The sequence below is a fragment of the Dipodomys merriami genome, unplaced genomic scaffold (genome assembly GCF_024711535.1).
Source record: "Dipodomys merriami isolate MVZ:Mamm:240054 unplaced genomic scaffold, mDipMer1.0.p SCAF_37, whole genome shotgun sequence".
NCBI classification, from domain to species: Eukaryota; Metazoa; Chordata; class Mammalia; order Rodentia; family Heteromyidae; genus Dipodomys; species Dipodomys merriami.
Window position 1 is genome coordinate 1,268,236 of NW_027205270.1, and position 12,278 is coordinate 1,280,513.

At 45.8% G+C, this 12,278-nt stretch overlaps 1 long non-coding RNA gene across 1 annotated transcript; it reads right to left on the reverse strand.

Annotated features, from left to right (window-relative positions):
• Positions 1-455: 455 nt before the first annotated feature.
• LOC138804560 (uncharacterized) lies at positions 456-10,830 on the reverse strand. The gene is made up of 2 exons (XR_011365296.1): positions 10,614-10,830; positions 456-759 (listed from the first exon to the last, which is right to left on the reverse strand). It is a non-coding gene; the product is annotated as an uncharacterized lncRNA (long non-coding RNA).
• Between the last annotated feature and the right edge of the window lie 1,448 nt (positions 10,831-12,278).

The window sequence follows — 12,278 nt, forward strand, 5'->3', positions numbered from 1 at the left end:
AGGAAAAAAATCAAGACCCTCACTAAAATAATAACCAAAGTACCAAAAGGCCTGGAAGAATGGCTCAACTGATAGAGAGCCTGCCTAACAAACATGAGCCCTTCAGTTCAAACTCTAGTAGCATCAATAACAATAACAATAACAATAATAATAATGTTTTTGCTGATGTTGACAGGAATTGTTCAGCCAAGACCTGGATAATGAGGAACTGGAAGTCAATGGAAGAATATGTGCTATGGCAATGTACAGATCTGAGTCTTGGTTGGGATACTTGGTACAGGTGGCAGATAACTCTTTGTTCAGACTACACACTTACCTGGTTGATATGAGAGGATTGTTAGTGCAGGTCTTTTGGCATTCCTGCCTTAAGCCCAAAGTGGAGAAGATTGAGACCAAGAGACAGAAACAGAGACAAACAAGAGACTCAAAGAGAATTAAGAAACATGGTGGAGATGTGTCAGCCACAGAGCAGACTTTACTAAAACACTGGCACTTCCCAAGTAGCTTTCTTTTGGCACTTGACCTCCAAATCCAGCACTGAGAGAACTCAGTTGCTCCCACCTGTCCCAGATCTTGGCCAGAAGTCCTTGAGCATCCTGTATTAAGTTCAAGCAAAGTCTGAGGATCCTTCTTGAAGCAAGTATGGACAAAGCACCACCTCAGGCTTCCATAGAGAAGTACTCTGAGCTCCACCAGGGTCTTGGCCACTGAAGAGACTTCTTCATAATGTTTCCTGTGCTGGTCAGACTTCAGTCATCTCTGGGGAATGGAATGAGTATGGGGTGAGCTCTATTCAAGCTTGGGTCTACTTCATAATCACACCTAGGGACAGAGGAATTCAGGATGTCCTATGGACCAAAGTGATCCTCGATGGCTTCCTGGTGGAAGTGTCATGTGATCTGAGCCTTTAAAGATTGACAAGAGTTGACATAGCCCTTTGCATTGGCTCCTTCATAGGTCATGACCATTAACTTCTGTGGGGTGCCATGATTTGAATGTCCCAACCCAAATGCCTGTTGAAATATAATCCCCACCATGAAGTATTGGGGGTGGAACTGCGTGAGACCTTGAAGGGATGACTAGGTCATGGCCACGTGGTTTCTGAGGGTCCTGCCTTCATGAATGGAGGAAGCCACTCATGGGTGAGTAGACTAATGAGTTATTTCAAGAGTAGGTCTGTTATAAATGCCAGTTTGACCCTTTCCTTTGTATATGCCCCTCTCGTCATGTGATCCCTGTGCCATCTCAGCCCTTGGCAAAATCCCTGCCAGCAAGGAAGCCCTCCCCACAAAGAGACTCCAAAAACCACAAGCTGGCTAGGCTTCCTGTTCATTATAAGTTACACAGTCTCCAGTACTCTGTTACAGAAAAGAAACTAAGGCAGGTAGCACACTCCTGGGACCACAGTGACCTAACAGGGTGAAGTTGTGCTAGAGGAACATCTACATGACCTGCAGTTGTGGTGGGGCAGACATGGGGAAGGCACCGTGTCTGCTTATGAAGTTTTGCTGCTTTTATTCTAAGGCTGGGTCTGAGGAAACAGGACCATATTGCTGAGCTAGAAGGATGAGACTGCCCTGCTAGCATTCCCTCCTTGTGGGCTTTGATCACTAGAATATACATTCCTCATAGTAAGCATAAGGGGAAAACAGCAAAAAGCCTAAAGCCTGACCTGAGGAGGGACTTCCTAGAGGAAAAATGTGAAACTGTTCTAAAAGTTAGAGATGCTTCTATGAGATTCCCTAAACATTTTAACAAGGTAGAGCACTAGTGGCTCTCACCTGTAGTTCTAGCTACTCAGAAGGCTTAGATCTGAGGATAAAGGTTCAAAGCCAGCTTGGGCAAAAAATAGTCCATGAAACTCTGATCTCCAATTAACCACCAAAAAGCAGGAAATGGAAATATGACTAAAGTAGTAAAGCACCAGCCTTGAGAGAAAAAGCTAAGGGACAGCACCCACACCCTGTGTTCAAGGCCTAGTACTGGCACAAGACAATGATGATAACAGAGAAGAAGAAGAAGAAGAAGAAGAAGGAGGAGGAGGAGGAGGAGGAGGAGGAGGAGGAGGAGGAGGAGGAGGAGGAGGAGGAGGAGGAGGAGAATGAGGAGGAGGAGGAGAATGAGGAGGAGGAGGAGAAGGAGGAGGAGGAGGAGGGGGGGGTGCAGCGGACGGGGAAGGGGAGGGGGAGGAGAAATGAAGGAAGGAAGGGAGAGAGGGAGGAAGGAAGGAAGGGAGGGAGGGAGGGAGGGAAGGAGGAAGGAAGGAAGAAAGGAAAGGAAGGAAGGAAGGGAAAGGAAAGGAAGGAAGGAAGGGAAAGGAAAGGAAGGAAGGAAGGAAGGGAAAGGAAAGGAAGGAAGGAAGGAAGGAAGGAAGGAAGGAAGGAAGGAAGGGAGGGAGGGAGGGAGGGAGGGAGGGAGGGAGGGAGGAAGAAGAGGAAGAGAAGACGAAGAAGAAGGAAGCAAATAGGTAAAGGACAAGAGTTGTCAACCAATATTAGGTCTATATAGATCAGCAAAGTCCACTGTTGGACTCTTGACTGCTCTTTGTCTGCTGGCTTTGTTAGATAAAACAGCTTTTTTCTGAAGTTTTAAGGCCCAACACAGGACTGTCAACTTCTCAGGTGATAATGCATTTGCAAGAGTGAAATACGTCAGCTATGCATTTGCTCGTCACACAGCAAATAAAGTATTAACTATACTACTGACTCTTTTTGTGTGTAGGACAATGAAGGGAAACTGGGCCAAAACATTGGGACTGACTTCCTGGCAAAGGGTTCCTGAAGCTCTGTGGAATTTCCACTCCCATCCTGGGAGAAAGGTACGCACAGACATGATTAGCTCACCTGTTTTAACAATCCTGAAATTTCCCTAGCTCCGACATCACAGCTGGGCAGATCCCCAGCTGGGTAAGTACAGGCAAGAGGGTGTTTGTGGTGGGTGGAGGCCCTGTCCTTTCTCTGGTGGAGAAAACCATTTATGACTTCACGGGATGAAAGGAACCAACCCAGGCCCCACTGAGCTGTTATTATAACAATTATCAAGACCTATCACCTCCCTTTGGGAAATGTCCCCTTTCAAGTTGCAGTGCCCTGCTGTATCCTGGCTCACAGTTGCTCACAATCATTACCAAGTGCCCAGGGCAACTTATTAATGCTTTCTTTCTGACGTGGATGGATAGGATCCTGTTTAAAGGGCTGAAGCTTTGCAAGGGGCTCATTAAAGCCATTGCCGGGTGTGGGGGGAGTGCGTGCATGCATAGGTGTGCAAAGTGCTCCAGTTAGTCCATCCCATAGCAACCCTCTCTCCTCTCATACCAACATCAGGAGACAGAGGTGGCTTTGATCCTGCTGGACATCCCTGCTCATGAGCACTAGGAGGAGGCAGGGAGGAGAACAAGAGGAACACTCGTTGTCCCAATTTTGTTTCCTGCTAGTGACTCACCCTTACCGCACTCCAGCTGCAGAAGCCTCCAAACACTTGGGCTTAAGGCTCTACCATTGTGCATCATGCATGAACTCTATGTCCTTCCAGAAGTTGACCTCAAGGGTCTTGAACCAACTTCTCCTGCCTGAGTCTCTTTTCTTTGAATTCAAGGCTACCCCTTAGTCCAGCCACCATTCAATTATCCTCCCTGTGAAATCAGTGGGGAAATTAAAAAAAAAAAGTGGCAATGGAATCTTGAGGAAACTTCAAGAACGTCTATTGCCTTCACAAAACCTGTTCATCTTACAGAAGGGGACCTGAAGGCTCAGGAAGATGGATGCTTTGCCCAGGACACCCAGGTGGCAAGGGGCAGAGACAAAGTAGAGTCCCATGTGTCCATTCTGGGAGATTAAAGACTGCTACTGAGTTTAAAAAGCATATGTAGTCCTCTGAGACTCAATCATTCAAGCCTATGCTAAGATTAGCAGAGTGGGGAATGGAGATCACCCCCCCATGTCAAAGAGAACATAGAGTCACATGCTCAGAGTTATGCAGCTAGAAAGTAGGCAGGAGGGGGCCAGAATTCAGGCCCAGAGGGTCAAGCCTGCTCCCTGAGCCTTGTTACTAAGCTCTTTGTGTCTTGGTAGCAAACCTTCCAGAAGACCACCCACACCTCAGAACCCTGTAGTGGGGACTGAGTAACTGTCCCAGGTATCCAGAAGCACTCTTAGTGGCTCTCCAGGGAGCCTGCCCAGTAGACATGGGCTCTAGAGAATGGACAGACAAGGCCGGCTGTGGTTCTTGACCCTTCCAAGGCAAAGTGTTTGTACACAGTGATGCGCAATAGCTGCACATAGCAGAGTTGAACTGGACGAGGACCATGTGAACTTGAGTGAATCACTTCACTTCTGAGTCTCGGTTTCATCATCTATAAAACAGAGATGCTGATACGTTCCTGGATGGATTAAAGACAGAAGCACCATGCCAGCACTGACACTTGTGGACAGGTGACAAACACAGGCTCCTTCCCCTTCCCTGAAGGCAGGCCTAGGAACCTCCCTTGGAACAGTTTAATAGTGACTGTGTTAGTCATCAAGGCCCCTGAGAAGTAGGCTTGAATGCTACACATGTACAGAAGGCTCAGTGAACCACTGGGGCTCCCAGAAGTGCCTTAGCCCTGTCATCAGACTAGCCTGGCTCTGAACACTGACACCTGGGAATACCATCCAGCCACAATCACATGGGCCGTACAGGATCCCAATGATACCACAAGCATAGGGTGCAGGCAAAAGTCTATCTTGCTTGTCTTCTCCCATCCATCTGTGATCACCTAGACCCAGGCCTGTGTCAAGGTCAATGCAGGGAGCCCTGTGGGCTGAGGTAGACAAAGAGAGCTATAGCACAAACCTCCCTTGAAATGTAAGTTGTGAAATGTCAGCATCATTATGAAAATGCAAACACAGGAACATTTGCATATGGGAACTAATGGTTTTTAATGAAGGTAATCAGCTTGGTTAAATCAAATTATTAGCTTTGACAATAGATGTGTAAACAGGAACTTAATGAATTTGTTGATTGCTCTTGCCTGCGCAAAAGACATTACAGTAGTCATCGAGCCTGAATAATACATCTGGACTGCCCTCCCCTGATTGGGCAATACCTACCCCACACCATCACACATACAGACACACCAGCAGAGACGCAAACACACTGGGAGCTCCCTGAGGCAGAGAATATATCTCTCCCATCAGCTCAGAGGATCCCAAGGGGTGGGGCACTTCTTTGACTTGTGTTTTCATTTCTCTTCTAGTGTACTCTTCACATGGTTGCCACCCAGGACACTTCTGAGAGTCCCAGTGCTTTGGGGAACACAGAATTGAGAGGGCTAAAGTCAAGACAAAGAAGGAAGGTAGTGATGACATTGAGCACCTGGATTCCAGATTTCTGCCTGTGTAACCTTTCATCCTATGAGGACAGTTCATACTACTATTTGCACCTTACTGCTTAGAGAACATCGTCACAGTGGAAGAAATAGGTTAGAGGGAGCAGTCCCGAGCTGGTGGTCAGAAACTGAAGTCCAGACCTCATGACCATTGCTAGAATGTGAGCCAGAATGGTGTCCAACCCCAAAGGTATTTTGATAGCAAGGATGGCCTCAAAGCTTTTACTTAGAAACATCAGTGAAGAAAGCCAGAGGGCTCCCAGGTTTAAGGGACTCCTCTTAAAACACACACGGCTCTCATAAGCACACACACAGGCATGCATTTCTTGTGTCAGGCAGACAGGCATCTCAGGCATCTCCCACAGGGTTGAGGTGCTAGTCCTATGCTTCTGTGAATGATGCAGTGAGTCCAGGCAAGGGGTTGGGGTGGGGGCCAAGTTGTGGGGGGAGGGAATGAGGCAAACAGTAGACAGACACTCCCAAGAGACAGCTCACCCACACCACCCACCAGATACCATCAGGCAGTTACACCGCAAGCACAGCGGCTCGTTGGGCATCAGCACAGGGCGACGCTGCCCGCCGTCTCTCACCTGGGGCTTGTGGATGGGAACATTAGTCAGACAGACAAAGGGAGAGAGAATGTGCTGAAACCACCTCGGGCCCTGGCCAGCTTCTCCTGGCAAATAAGCCAGCCAGAGAGGCTCCACAGGCCCTTTCTTGATCCAGAACTAGGGAAAGAGCATGAGGCTTCAGTCCTTCCTTGCCCCAGGCTGGTGGGAACCAGATGCCACACTGCCCTGACCCTTGTGCTAGTAGCAACAGCCTTGGTGCTATCGTGAATCACACGTTCTGCACTGTAACACCTGGAGCCTGCAGTTTAGTTAGAAAGGCATGATATTCTTCATTTGGATAGCTGAGATTGAGAGTCATTACTAAGAGAAATAAGCCAAAGATCAAGAGGTGAAGAGGGGGAGGGGATGGAAATGTAGAAGGTAACTTGCTCACTATCCACATCTCCATGCTTGGAGAGCTCCCAACCTGAGGATAGCATTACTGTATCCACTCGTCTTGTCAATTCAAATACTGTTCATGTCTCCCAAGGGAATCTCTGAACGGAAGAGGGCTTGCCTTCAGAAATTGGGTTCATGATCTCAAGGTACCTGGTCAGGTAGACTAGAGCTATTTGGCAACTCTGGAATTCTTTCCCAGAAGGCACAATTGTCTTCCCAGGTTGAACTTGATGATATAGAAACAGGAAATTGAGAAACTGGCCTGGCACTGGACCCATCCCTGTGACAGGGAAAGAAAAGAGAGGCCTAGTTCTACTTCTCAGCCCATCAATAAATGGCTCCACCCTCTCTAGAACTCTTATCACATATTGTACATTCTTCTACAACCACACTGCATAGTAATTAAATATGTACTTCCTCCTTCACTAGATAATAAGCTGCTTCACTGAAGGGATAGTGTGCCTGACTCAGAGTGCAGTATAATGTTTGTTATGGTGATGTATGAGTGAACAGAAACCTATATGAATTGATGGATGTTTAGATGAATGGTTGATAGATGGATTGGATGGATGGATGGACAGACAGACTGATAGATGGATAATGGATGGAAGGTGGATGGATGAATGGATGTGTGTATGGAAAACAGATGAATAAACAGATGCGTATTACTCCCAGATCCACCAGCATCTGTGGCCATCACAGAGTTGATCTGCTTCTTGAGTTGGAGTTGTATTAGCCCTTCTCCATGCTAGCTGCATTCAATGGATTTAAATGTCCACATACGTCCTCACCCTGCAAATTTTTCTTCCCAGAAGTGATTTAGAGACCAAGATCAATGTCTCCTTACCCTTCATAAACCCCACTCGGGATTGTAGTTATATCCAAAACTTCTACAGCCCTCTTGACACGTAAACAAAGAAAGGGAAGGATCAAATTCAAAACAGGTTGAAGACAGGTGCCTGTGGCTCACACCTGTAAACCTAGCTACTCAGTAGGTGAGATCTGAGGATCACAGTTCAAAGCCAGCCCAGGCAGGAAAGTCCCTGGGACTTTTATCTCCAATAAACCACTCTGAAAGCCAGAAGTGGCACTGGGCTCAAGTGGTAGAGTGTTATCCTTGAGCTGAAGAGCTGAGGGACAGCGCCCAGGCCCAGATTTCAAGGCCCATGACACGAGAGAGAGAGAGAGAGAGAGAGAGAGAGAGAGAGAGATTGTAGAATGGACAGCTTTCCAGTGGAAAGTAAGATAAAGCCCACACTCCCATTCAGTACGAGTTAGTTCCCAGAGAGAGCAAAAGAAGTGTATTCTAAGAGTCTTCTCAACCCAGTTTCCCATAATCATGAGGCAGAACTTTAGGTAATGTATGGAATCATTTACTATTCCAGAGATACCTGTAATTATCCAAGCCCCAAACCCTAGTTCAACCCAATAACAATAGAAAAGCATGAATTACTTGTGCCAGATACAAGTTATTATTACCATGTGCTAGACACCATGCCAATTTCTTTACTTGCATTAACTCATTGAAACTGTACAACAACCTTACATATTGTACATTCCTCTGCTAGCACAATTTACAAATGAGGAAACTAAGACAGAAAGAGGTTACATAATTTGCTCTAGATCAACAGCTAATTAGTGGTAGGCCCATGATTTGAACCTAGAAATTCTGGATCTTGATTCTTGCTACCAAATGCACCAAGTCCAGCACTAGCTGGGCTTAACTCAAATCTCAACCAATCCAACCCTCATGTTGGCCTCCTCAGTAAAACCCAATCTAGTTTACACTCTCAGCAAGCCTCTTAGATCACCTTTCTACCCTGACCTACCATTAATAGAGTCCTGCTGAGAAAAATTCTTTTGCCTTAAAATATAGGAGCCAGAGGAACAGAGTCAACACCAAAAGGAGACAAATAGATATACATGATCAGAATGGAGGAAGTTCCACATGATAACAGACCTGGTTTCAGCAACTAGTCAATGAAATGAAAAAATTAAAGGAGCAAGTGCTCCCAATTCATGAACTCAAAAAGCTTAATAACCAAGATGTGAGCTATGTTCTTGTCTAGGGTTAGCCCGGTGGAAATAAGGCAACTGCAAGATACTGTAGAGATATTTGAAGTAATTTGATATGGGGCTGGGGGCTAGAGGGTATCAAAGAATTCTTATTAACTTTGTTAGGTATAATTAGGCATTTGTTAATTTTGATAATGGCACTATAGAATTATAAGGAAGTATTCATAGCACTGAAGCAGAGTCAATTTTTGTTATTTTCTACAGTTATGCTTATAAAATCATCAAAACATTGAATTATGGAATGCTGAATCACCATTCCCAGGGGAAATAGAAGGTTAGATTTCTGTGAGTCTCTGCTCAAAGCATTACCACCAACTGATCAATACAAAACTTTGTTTTACCTGTGTTTCTGTTGAAGGCCATCTTAGTTAATAAGATTCATTCACACTGAATGATATTGGCATTGATGATGACAATGACATTGACCAACAACACTACAACTCAGGTCTGAATGAAGCTCACTTAACACATAGGTTTCCTCCATAAGACACAGCATAGCATTCTTGTGCTTGGAAAACCATACAGCACTTCAGTAACACACTGGGTGCCAAATGAAACAACAAAGTGAGCAAAAACAACACAACATTAAAAACCATGAAAAGCTCATGGTTAGCAATGATAACTATCATAGAATTCAGAGTGTCACCTGGGACTGGAACCCATGCTCAGGTCAAACCACCTTTCTCACCCTTTTGTACATCCACACATGACTGAGAAAACATTATGTTGACTTTGACATTCCAAATAAAATTTAAGAGTAGGTATTTTTTTCAAACGAAGAATCTGAATAAGGATCAGTATATTTAAGAAAAGGTGATAGTATGTGGGGTTTCCTTTAAATCATGTCAACAGAGAAGAAAAATGTTAAAAGCTGAGGAAAGGATCAATAAAGCAAATGTTGGCATATATCGCTAACTGTTGACTATGGATAATGTGCCTGTCCAAATCTTCAATAAAGAAGTCACAAAAATGACATTAAAGATTTTTATCTTTTTCAGGAAAGCAGCTGTGAGAAAGGAGATAGAGAAGGAAAAGCAAGACTGGGAGAGCCAATGCCAGATGCTGGTGACTTAAGCCTATATTCCTAGCTACTCAGGAGGCTGAGATCTGAGGATCACAGTTTGAAGCCAGCCCAGATTTATCTGAGAGACTCTTATTTTCAAGTAACTGGTATAAAGCCTGAAGTAGAGCTGTGGATCTAATGGTAAACTTTAGCCTTGAGCAGAAAAGCTAAGGGACAGTACCTAAGTCCTGAGTTCAAGGCCCAGTACCTGTACACACACACACACACACACACACACACACACACACACACACACACACACACACACACACACACACACACACCACACACACACACACACACACACACACCAGTCTGGGAGAGCCAGAATCAGTGTTTGTGAAGCAGGAATCTGAATGGGGGAAAGAGAGGAAGAGGGAAGATGCAGACAACTCGAACTGTGGACCAGAACACAAAAATAGGGTGAGGCGGGGGTTAAGGGAGCATCCCCAAGTTAAAGCAAAGGGTGCATACTAGACTGCTTCGTGTAACTACTTTTTCTGCTTTGGAATACGTTTGAAGTTTTCTTCAATGACAAAATGTAACAACCATAAATGAAAACTGAACACTCATGTCTCATGCCTGTAACCCTAGCTACTCAGAAGACTGAGATCAAAGGATTACAGTTTGAAGCCAGCTGGAGCAGAAAAATCCAAGACTCGTGTCTGCAATTAAAACCTGGAAGTGGAGGTGTGATTTAAGTGGTAGAGTACCCATTTTAAGTGAAAGAGAAGAAAGAGCATGAGGCCCTGAGTTTAAGCTCCACAAACAACAACAACAAAAACAACAACAAAGGCATGGAGACTGCAGATGCATCTAGATGAGAAAACCCTAACAATCTGTCCTGTGCTATGCATCTAGATTCACAGACAACTGGCTGACAGCAGGCAGGCCACGCGCAATCCTTCTCATTTTAATACCACAGGTTTGGCTAACAATACCATACCATTTCCAAATCCCTTCCACTCCTCCCTGCTGAACTCGAACACCTACTTCAAGAGATGGGAAGGGCAGCTACTTGGATTTCATTATACCCACTGGGCAGGTGAGTAGATCTCCCTGAGTACTCAGACCGCACTGGTTTGGTTAAGAGAGTTACCTGAAGTCATTGAGCTGATCAGGAGCAAGTAAGAAAACTGCCTGGCTCTCTATCAATTACTCTGCACCCTTCCATGTTCTCCCCCTCAGGTTGTGAGCGGGGTGCCTCCAGCCTAGGGTAGAGCTGCCATACTGCTGTGCCTAAACTCCCTTGCATGGAGGAATGCTTCTTTTGCAGGATGGTGAGCAAGGCTTAAAGAGCAGCCTGGAGAGGACTTCAAGCTCCATCTGTGGTCAGCACTCAGGTTGACTCTGAGGCTGGACTAGACCTATTCTGAGATCACAATAAAGGGACCCATCTGGGCAGGGGAGTCACAATCCCTCAGCCCAATGATGGTTACTTGGAGTCAACTTCCTACCTGGCTTGGCTTTCTCAGACTTCTAACCCTACTGTCCTGGACCGTTCTGGCCCTATTTACAGGAGTGATGACCACATCCGCAATCTCATCTGATAGACCTCGTTTCACAAGCTGCCTTCCTAGGGTTAAGCCCATTAGCAGCAAGAACAACGTTGGGCTGAGAACCTGTTCCATCTCCCTCCCATTGCGTCAGATTTAATTACAGAGTCCAGCCATAGCAAGTGGCCACCTTCCACTCCCACATGGGACAGAGGAGAGAGCCAGTTTGTGCTCTACTCGACACTATCAGCCAGAGAAATCAAGCAGGGTTTCCCAATAGCACAGGTGGGTGTGTGATCAATTTCCGTGAAAACTGAGACTGCAGTGATAACATTTTCTCAGATGCCTTCTGTGCCCCCTTCACCCCATTTTAGCCTGAGCCATTTATTTCCCACAAAAAGGGAAGGTGTGAATTTCCCGCTACTCTGTGAAAAGAATTTAAAGGGAGAGATACCTAGGTCAGGTAGAGGATGACCCACTGGTAAGATTGCTGGCAATGTGGAAGCCAATCTGGAGACTAGTTCTGGCCATAGGGTCTTTTCTGGTGTCCCACAGAAGGAAGGCCCCACCAAACTCAGACCTGTAAATAGGTCCAGAACGGTCCAGGACAGTAGGGTTAGAAGTCTGAGAAAGCCAAGCCAGGTAGGAAGTTGACTCCAAGTAACCATCACTGGGCTGAGGGATTGTGACTCCCCTGCCCAGATGGGTCCCTTTATTGTGACCTCAGAATAGGTCTAGTCCAGCCTCAGAGTCTTTTCCTTTAAGTTCTTAGCCCCTCACCAAGGCTTGCAATGGATTCCTGCTGAGCTGTCTGAGAGGAAAGCAAGTGTGAGAGTTGCAGATTTGGTGGGCAGGGACCATGCTTCTGGGCAGGGACCACCACCTCTGCTCTCCCTCATCCTACACCTCACAAGAGTCTAACACATCTGTCCTACCTCTCCACCCTGGTCCTGAGGTGAACCATCTTCATCTCTCTTCTGGAATGGGCATGCGCCTTCAGCCTCTTCTCCATTCCATGCCACCGTACCTCAAGGGCATTATTCTTCAATGCAGCTTCTGTAACAATGGGCAGACTCGGTGAATCCCAGAGACCACATCCAACATGGGCACACCTGTTTTCCTAAGGCCCTACCAGCTGCCTGGTTTATACAGATGAACATTTGCAATCAATATAATGACAATAACGCTATTTTTAAAACCTAAATTAGTCAAAGTGTCATTTCCACCAAGAAAATAGCATTAGTCCAACATTACTATTGTTTATAATT